Source organism: Aptenodytes forsteri, unplaced genomic scaffold, assembly GCF_000699145.1.
Source record: "Aptenodytes forsteri isolate BGI_AS27 unplaced genomic scaffold, ASM69914v1 Scaffold296, whole genome shotgun sequence".
Classification (NCBI taxonomy): domain Eukaryota; kingdom Metazoa; phylum Chordata; class Aves; order Sphenisciformes; family Spheniscidae; genus Aptenodytes; species Aptenodytes forsteri.
In genome coordinates this window covers 1,569,810-1,579,936 of record NW_008796181.1, presented here as the reverse complement: position 1 = coordinate 1,579,936, position 10,127 = coordinate 1,569,810, and positions in this window count along the sequence as shown.

Below are 10,127 nucleotides of genomic sequence, written 5' to 3'. Positions count from 1 at the left end.
AATCACCTCCCTGTCCTCCATGTGCCTTAGCATAGTTTCCAGGAGGATCCGTTCCATGATCTTCCCAGGCACAGAGGTGAGACTGACTGGCCTGTAGTTCCCCGAGTCTTCCTTTTTTCCCTTTTTAAAAATGGGGGTTATGTTTCCCCTTTTCCAGTCAGTGGGAACTTCACTGGGCTGCCACGACTTCTGAAATATGATGGATAGTGGCTTAGCAACTTCATCTGCCAGTTCCTTCAGGACCCACGGATGGATCTCATCGGGTCCCATGGACTTGTGCACCTTCAGGTGCCTTCGATGGTCTCGAACCTGATCTTGTCCCACAGTGGGCGGCTCTTCATTCTCCCAGTCCCCACCTTTGCCTTCTGCGGCTTGGACGGTGAGGCTCGAGCACTTGCCAGTGAAGACCGAGGCAAAAAAGTTCAGATATTTATAATTCTGATAATTCTGAATAACTGATAATTCTACTACCAGTTCAGATAATAGAATAATGCTCAGTAGAGCTTACTACTGTGCAATAAAAAAAAAATCTTCCACATGATCAGCCTCATGCCATCAGGAGTAGTGTTAATGGGTAGGAAGAAATTTGACAGGAGAATGACTGCTCTCTCCCTCCTTTCACCAAGCTGTTGTGGTCCCATAACTGCTTAACAGGACACACTGGAGTGGAGCACCGAGACTCTTGGGACCCCTCACCTCATGATCATCTCCCAGTGGAAATGGGTCTTGTGTGGACCACAGTAATGCTGCGGCATAATGAACATAATTCACTCAGCTTAGAGAGTCTCCCACATTTCCCACCCACATTTTTATGTATATCAGAAAATAAAAGAAGATAAATTTATATTTAAAAAGAAGACCATAAGTTCCAGGTTTTACATTTCCTGTCATCTGGGAAGCTTGCAGAGATGCTTGCAGAAACAGATGCAGAAGTTGTTTGCATCTCATCTGACACAGGACTTCAATCTTCTTGTTTCGATCTTCTTCCTGCTATTCATTCTCTTCCAGTACGTAGGTTCTGTTCCTCTCGTACAAGTGTTTGCTGATTTTAGTCTTCTGTCATACAGCAGTACCACTTTTTCACACTGGGAGCTCTGCTTTGTTGCAGGATTTTAGTAGTTCATGATATTAAGCATTGCCAGATCTAGCTGCTCTGTGAATAGGGAAGGGTGCTGGAAGAAGAGGAGACATGGCCCTTTGCTTGGCCTCAGTCCAATCATGTCACCCCATGCAAGTGTCCTGTAGTAGTGATGCTAAGGGGATGCTACAGTCCTTTCAGCCATTTAACTTTCCACCAGTTCTCCTGCTAAATAAACACCTGATGATCTTTGTTTCTAAATTATGGCTCAAGCACATGCCCCCTTCTCGGGTTTGCTCTTGGGACTGTAGGTGGGGACCTCTTAGGGCTGGCATCAGGGCATTTTAGGACTTAATTATTACTCTTTACGTGCTATTTTGCAAGATTTTTACTAAGAAGCTGCCTTTCTTTCGGTCTGATTGGCACCTGTCTGTCACATATGCCAGCTAGGAGAGTTTTCTGCATTGATTCTTGGCCAGTTTTCTCCCCAGCACCTGACCCTGTCACTCACCCTTGGAAGTGTGACTTCCTTGCTCTGTAGAAGTGGATATGACCTCGACATCTGTTCTTTCCAAGTAGGTCTTTTGTATCCCATCCCTTCGTGATTCCTGCAGGCAACTGCACTGTATCGATACTTCCTATTGTCTTCCACACTTTCCCAGCACTTTGTGTGAGTTTCTGACCATGTCCTCATTCACTAAAACAAGAGATATTCCTGCTGGTTGCTTCTGTTTGTTTGACTCTATAAGCTGATTGCTGAATAAGGAGTAAACAGCACAAATGGGGAAGTCAATTTGACTTAAAATAACATAAATTCAAGACCGTTGTTCTCTGTGCTCTCCCCGCAGCGCTGAGTAGCCAGAGAGCTGGGAAAACTGACTGCTTTCTATTGAAAGTAATTAAGTTGGCCTTAATGGGGACATATCAATTACCAGTTACAAAGGTAAGAACTATTTTTTTTCCATGTTGGTTTTCTTTTCATTTTACGGGGGACATTCAGTAGAAAATCCTCTGATTGCATGGCCAGCATACCTCCGAGGATTCATGTTAACTGTATCTTGTGCCTTTCATATGTTATTTCGTGCCCTACCTAGGAACATTACAACTATAACCTCTTCATCAGTGACAGAACACAATCAGTTAATGATTTTTTTTGGTTTTGTCTTCTATCTCCAACACCTAGAATTTCTCCTTGAGCCATTCCTTTTCTTTAACTTGTTTTTTATCCTACATGTATGTACTGATCTTATACACATCTCTAATGTTAGCTTTTCATTTTTCATTTAAGGCTCTGAAGTCCAGGTACTTTGCATAATAAGATGTAATCAACATTTTAATCAACAAAAAATTAATAATCTCAACGAAGCTACACTGAATCACACTAACTAGCATCTGTTGGGAACTCTTTGGATCCAGAGTGGGGAGCACCTTTATGTTCCAGGGTCATCTCTAGATATTCATTGCTTCTAGAACTCTTCTGATAAGATTTTAGACCATCATCTTAAGAAAAATGTTACAGTTATTTTGAGATATTTCAAAACAAAAGTTCTTCCTGGCATAAAATTTTATTACCATAAATCTTCCCTTACTGTCATTTTTGCCATTTTCTAACACTGTTGGAGAGATTTAAAGCTGTTCTGGCTTTAGAATCTCAGACTAAGTTGAAAAATTAAATGTGTTAAATCTGCGCTTGCTACGTTATAAATACATACTTCTTTTGGAATTCCGTCGTTGCTATGGTAATGCACAATCTGCAGTCTTTAACTGGATACATCCATTGCCATTCATGTGTCAGAATGATTTGCTAATAATTACGACCCCTGCTACCTTCAGCTTTATATACCTCAGCGCAATGTGAAGAGAATTCCTCCTTGTATCTCTCATTTTCTGCTGAAAACAGTAGTAGTGTAGTAGGACATTGTGTTTGTCTCTTCCTGTGGAACTGGTCTGCTGACAGGCCTTGAAAAGACTTGGGGAGCAACTTCAGTTTTGTTTGCAGAGAGCCCAGGGATGCAGGGAAGCTGGGATCTAACATTTCCATCCTCTTGGCACAGGTCCAGGATGCAGACCTCAGATGGCTTTCTTGCCCTGAGGCCAACTGGTACAGCAAGGCTTGTAGTAAAACTCTTATCTCTGAGACATAGCAGCCATGTCCAAGCTTCCTACTGGGAATGATCCCTGACCGGTGTTAATTCCTGAACTGTGCTTTGGCAGTGCCTGAGCCAAAACTCTGCAGAGACTGTGAACAACTGAACAACATGGACAGTCACAGGACAGTGCTCAGGCCTGTGCCCCGATGCTGTTTGGTTTGCTTGTGTAGATGAAAGTACTGTTTATGAGCAACCTCTCCAACATGTCACCTTTTGTTCTGGGGAGATGGCATCTTGGATTTGCATCAATGCACACTTCACACCTGCTCATCATGCTTGCCTGTGCTCATCACGCATGGAGAAGCATAAAAACAATTTCTGCAGCACTTCAATTAGACAGAATAGCTAGCTGGGGATTAAATGATGTGTTGGTATTGTTGCAAGCAAGACTAATTTGGAAATGCTGTGCTCTTAGTACAAGAGAAATACAATTTATTTATGAAAACAACGAGAAGTTGCCATTCACCTCTCATGCTTTTCTGATGTTTGGATCTTGTTGCGTGCATGTTGTGATATCCATAGGTCCTGCTAAGCTGTGTGGGCAAGCAAAGTCTCAGTGTGTATTCTGATCCTCTGGAAGCCATTGTGCAGATGAGGTTTCATATCATTCTGGGGTTTCTTCCTTTTTTATTCACTCCTGTGTCTCATCCATAAATGATCACCTTCTCATTGGTTCTCCACCCATAATGTGATTTACGGTGCTCTGCTGTTATTAGTTAATACCATGTGAGAAAACATGTTTGAATTGTTTTATGCAGGAAATACTCTTGGTAGGTGCAGTTTTGCTTTCCCTAAACAGAGCCTAGCCACTGGCCTTGGGCGGAGGTGAAGTGGAGGAACATTGCTACAGGTATGTTCCAGGATACCTTGCCACCAATACTTTGCAGCGTAATAAATTTGAAGCTAAACATGCAAAAATTATTTTCTTTGAGATCTTACAGACCATCCTGGAATTGACTGCTTATGATTGCTTTTGGAAACCTCACCTCTTTTTACATCTGCACCACCAGGCAGTAACAGGCTGATGTTTTGGGGCAGTCTCACCCACTTCGCTCTAGAAGGAAAGCATTATTACTGCCTACTGTACTGTCTGAGACCCAACACACTCTATGCCAAGGAATAAATTCTGAGATTATTGCACAGAGAAGGCTCACAAAGTGCATTTGTAATTCTTCAGCTCTCTGAATTCTTCCCAGTTCACTGCGAAGAACATGGAAGTATTTTCAGATTTTTACTGCTGAAAACACTTTTTGTTCTTGTGCCCACACATATCTGGTAGAACTATGCCTCTGCCTCCTTTAAATGTTCTTTTAGCTAATGTAATGTACTGCGTTATGCATACTGTTGGAAAAGAAAATGAAAAGCAGACTCCTCTTGAAGCCTATTTGTACTTCTCTGTGTTAATTTGTGGGACTGACAAAAATCACGCTATGTGGGAAACAAGTATCTTTCCACTGGTTTTGCATATAATCTGCTATATTAAATTTTGATTGAGGTTATCTGTCTAACTTGTAGGCCTACATATGCAAATCAAAAGCACTAAGTATTGTGTCTGGCTAACAGCCAGAAAGTCTGAATCACAATCAGTAGAAAATACAAAAGAAATTTTCCTGCATCAGTAAGGAGGAAATTAGATGCTTTACAGGGCTTTGTCCATTTCTTATGTGATTCTTTAGTACTAAGAAAACTTGAGGCTGAACAGCATCATTCCAGGTAATGGAAATTTTTTTGTAAATAGAAACCAATATTAAAAAAAAGATATTATTTATCTCAGAAGGTACTTTGATCATTGGAAGGCTCTCCTGGCTCTCAGAACCAACAGAGGTTGTGTGAACCTTGAAAAATCAGCTTCAAGGTCTTTTATCAAGCTGTCATGGTTCAAAAAAGAAAATGCGTTTTTCATGTTTGTACCTAATCAGGTCTCCCAGACACTTTCTATGCAGAGATGACACTGAGAGTATTATTGTTATTTTACTCTTTCTTACACTATAGTGATGTAAATGAGAATCTGAATTTACCTGTCACCATAGTCTACAGTACAGTGCTGGCAATAATGTGAACCACGCAATGTGGTTCAGGTCACATCATCATGCACCCATCTGATTTACTGTGGTTGCATCTCTTTTTGTGGTGTCAGTACTATGGATTATGCGGGCAACTGCGGGAGGACTTTGGCTGTGGAGCCATGAAGATGGGAGACAATGAGGCAAGCATTGCATCTGGCAAAACGGGGATCCTCCTGCCAATCCTTGCACCGGTGCCCATGCTAACCATGCTATGGCTCTCTACGTACCAAATTAATCCATTGCATGGGCCTACTCATTTCAAATTAAAACTTCTGAAACTTTTTGGTACCCAGGGTCAATTGTCAAGCTGTACAAGGTCTGCAACTGACACACTTTTAGGAAAGAAAACTCAAAAACCTGCCCCTGCCTTTGGCTTTTTGGAGAGAAATTAGCAGTCAGATTAAATTAGAGAAACAGCCTAGTAAGTTCCTATGAAACTGCTTCTCTCTCACTTCCTCTCCTCCACATTATGGTCCGGATGAGAAGACATCTCACTGACTCAGTGGGTGAATCAGTGCAGCAGCTCTGGAGTGACCAGCACACCAGCAGAAATGGTGTGAGCAAGAGGGAGAGAGCTGTAGGGCAGAATGGCTCAACCAGAGCACGTAGCTTTAAAACAGCACCATGTGCTGCTGGGCTTCAGGTGATGAGAGAGAGTTTATTTCAGTAACCACTCGTGTACCAGAAGGTGTCTGACAGCCTGGAGAGGAAGCACAGCCACCTGACCACACAGCCTCTCTTCTTCAGCATAAATATTTGTCAGTCTTTGCTGCTGTTATGTTCCTGGGGACCTTCTGGGGACCAGAAGTTTCTCTCTCATTAACCTCATTATCTCACCTTACTTCAGCCCATTAGGCTTTCCTGGCAGGCTTGCAATTTGCCCTGCAAATTTCCCCACAGAAGACCATTTTAATTGCAGTTTTGCTGCAAACAATGCAATTTATCTGTCTACAGATATTTCTTCATGTTGACTATATTCTACTTGACTTGAAAACTGCTCCCTGCACTGTGCTGGGTGTTAGCATGTAGCAGGTGAGAGTGTGAGTAAGGGCAGACAGATGTAGGGGTGTGTGTCCTCTCTGGCCTCTACAGAAAAGATTAGTGCATGGACTACTGCATCCTGATACTGCATTGTAATAATTACATTGTGCTGTTGATTAAGTTAAGGAGCCCTATGCAGCAGGGTCAAATTCAATCTATTAAATATGTTGAACAGAAACCAAACAATCGACTTCATGCATGCTCAGGAAAGTGAGCCGCAAAGTGGAGAACAGAGAAAGATGGAGAACAAAAATGGAAGGATGAGAACAAGAGGTGGAATATAAAGCAGAGCAGAAAGGGACAGGCAGAAGAGGAACTGCAGAGAACACCATGGACACGGGTTAGCGTAGAAGAAAATAAAGAGAAAAATAGCTGCGATGAAGCATAGTAGATTCTGGCATACCGGATACCAGTAACAGCCAGACAAGTTCTCGGGCATCCAGATTTCAAAATATATTGATTTTCAAGGAATTGTCTTTAAATCCTGGAAACATTTGAAAAAGGTTTGAGAGTCTCAAGTAAGAATATATGTATACACATTCATAAGAAATAATGTGGTTGATCTGAGAAATTACAATATTTATCCTGGTGTAATACAGGCATTATTTATAGTAGGAAATTTAGTCCCCAAAAATGGGACTTCTGCAGGTTTTAGTGGCTGCAAAATACTTATAGATTGTATGTGTGAAAAATCTACATGAAATGCTCACAGTAAGATTAACATATGGAGTCTGAAGAGAAAGAACAATAGTTATTTTCATAGATAAGTTTTTTTCTGTAATAAAATATATAAGTGCTTGGCAATATGACTAACAACAAACTTTAAAGTTTTGTTGTTAGTCCAGCAAAATTGCTGGTTTTAATAAAGATTTAAAAACCACCAGCAACTCACATAATTCTCCCCATGCGCCGCTTTTTTGGACACGCTTTTTCACTTAAATTTAAAGTCTTAAAAAAATCTCTACACATTGCGTGTGAAATTGCAGCACAAAAGGTAGCTGGTGACATATTATTTTGCTTATGGCAACTACAATCGATACAGCCAAGGCTCAAAGCAAAGTTTTATGGCTTTTTTATAAACTTAGGAATGTACTCTGGGAATTTATCATGGAAAAATTTACTCAACCTGTATTTAAGGAATAACTAGGGCAAGTCCTGTGATGGGGTGTAGTCCAAAATGCACGTGCTACTTCTGCTGAGTTACAGGTATGGCTTGGTAATGAAGAGCGCTTGGGTGGTATTAGGGAGAGGCAAAATGGGGCTGGTATGTTTGAGATCCTCTTCTGCTGCCCCCCCGAGGGTGCATGAAACCTCTAAGTACTTAGGGTGATATTCCCAAAAGTATTTTGGTACCCATTTGTCTGTGAAATTAGTAATTTAGATGCTTACATGCTTCTGAAAAGACAGTTGTTAGTAGTCAAGTTGACAGGATTTAATGTGGAAGAAATAATTTTAACTCTCGTTAAAAGTATCTGCAATGTTGCTTGTTCATATGATGGCTGCATTTGTCCCCGAAAGATGAAAAAAAGAAGAATAAAACCATGATGCCTTACTGTCTGAAATAATTGGCGATTCCTTTATTTTATAGCAGGATCTTATTAACACTTGATTTTATGGGGAGTCAAGCTCCTGAAGTCTAGCAGCTGTAGGAGGATTTTGGCTTTGTTTTTTTTTAAAACGTGTCTCTAATCCTCAGAGCTGAAATGAAAAGTTTAAAAATATGACTGGAGGATCAAAGGTCATATTTGGGATCTTAGAGGATCAAAGGAGAAAAATAAGACTATCCCCACATTGTGGTATTATTAAAGTTATAAATAAGCTTAAGGCAATATCATGGGTGGGGGGGAAGGCTGATGAACCGGGTTTTTTTAGGTTGAGGAGTTCGGTCATACTGCCTTTATGTTACTTCCTGAAACTTACTGTACATTATCCACCATTATTCATATAAATAATCTACAAGAAGAAAAGGAATGAATTTAGATTTAAAATACTAAATGTGGAAAATAAATTATAATATTGTAGGAAACAATTCTGCACAAATAAGGGAATTGCTTATGTATATGGTAGATTTTACTCCACCTCAAATGTTTGTTAATTTAATGAAGAACAGCCAGGAGATCTGCTTACTTACAATACCTAGTGCTAAAATCCTTCTAAAGGAATTCTACCTTTTTTTTTCCTTATTTTTTAAATATTCATTTCATACTAGCAATGAAAAATGTCGTGACAGTTTTTTGACAGACATGTTTATTAGTAATTTTCCCACTTCTTGATTCCAGGGGTCAGTCATTCCCACATGCCTTGGCAGCAGCACTTCGTTGGCAGAAAAGTTTACATAAATCTTGGGGGAAAGCGGGTGTTACAGAACTGCTCCTCTTTTGGGGGGACTCCCAGGCTGCCCCAAGCACCGTTTACTGTCTGGGGGAATTCTGCTTCCTCTGTCCACGTGCCGTTAACATGCCTTTCTGATCCAGTGACAAGGTTGTTAACCCCTGCGGTCTCATTTCTGGGTCTGTTTCCTTCCATGACGTCCTGTAGGAACCTATAGGGCAGTTATATATAATATTAAAGAAGAGGGTTCATATTTGTATTTGATTCTGTATGGGCTTAGAGAAGTGGCTACAGACTTTACACCTCACCTAGCTTTGCATCTGTTAAATCCTGAGACTTCCATAAGGAGGGAAATAAATTGGAATTCTTGTATTTCTTGTAGATAGCCATCGCAATCCTGTATTTTTTCAGAAGATGAGAAGATTTTTGTGGAAAACACTTCCTCTTCTCCCCTGAATGCTTATAAATTATTGTTTTATAGAATCCCATAAGGTTTGTTAGAGGTGATTATGGTGTAGACTCTGTGAATACATACGTGCACAGCTTTGAACCCAGTGAACATTTGTGTTAAAATGGTGTGATCAAAGGTCTGTGGCTGTAGCGGGCTTGGTCTGATTGTCAAGTTCAGACAGTGTAAAATGGTGCAGAGATTGTCAGGGAAAGAAGAGTCACTTCTAAAACAGAAACACTTGATTTTGATCCAGCCCGTGTGCTTGTTTCTATGCGTATGAAAACCACTTGCTGTTTTCAGGCAAAAACATCTCTCTCTCCTTGCTCTCCAAAAATCTCAGCCCTGAAAGCCCGCCTGGCAGCAGGGGTGGCCTTGGCATGGTTTTGCTCCGTAGCTGCAACGCAGCGCGCTCCCAAACGCCACCAACCGCCGCAGCCACAGGTGAAGTGGATTCTGAAAGCTTTTCATTTTCTGATACTCTGTAACGCCAAAATCGTTTGCCTGCGGGGTGTGATCTGCCTCTTTTTGCTCGGCGGAATTTGCAGTCGCGTCTGAAGGCTTTTTGGAGGGAGGGAACAGAAAAACCTGTGTTCAAGAGTGGATTGGGGCCCTCCTGGGCTTTGAACAAACTCCCTGGCAGCAAGAGGGAGGGCAGCCCTGTGGTTTTGCTTAGCGGGAGCGAGTCTGGCAGGGGCGCCGGTCCGGTCCCCGTGCCCAGCGCCATCCCTTGGGCCGCGGGGCCATTGCAGCAGCCGGGATGGGCTGTGCAAAGCCGGCTTGCGCAAGGGTGCTGCTGGCCCGGGAGCGCTGCGGGGACGGAGGGGTGGGAAGGGGCTGCCTCCGGGGGAAATAATCCTCCTTTAGGGCACGACCGGGAGAAGTCCTGGGGGGAGGGAGGTGAGGAATCAGCCTGTGAGATCGGGAGGGAAAGGAACCGCGCCGCCTTTGTGCGTTTTTGGCAGGGTGAAACGCAGCCTTTTCGCCCACCGCCGTGCTCCAGCAGCCCGCGG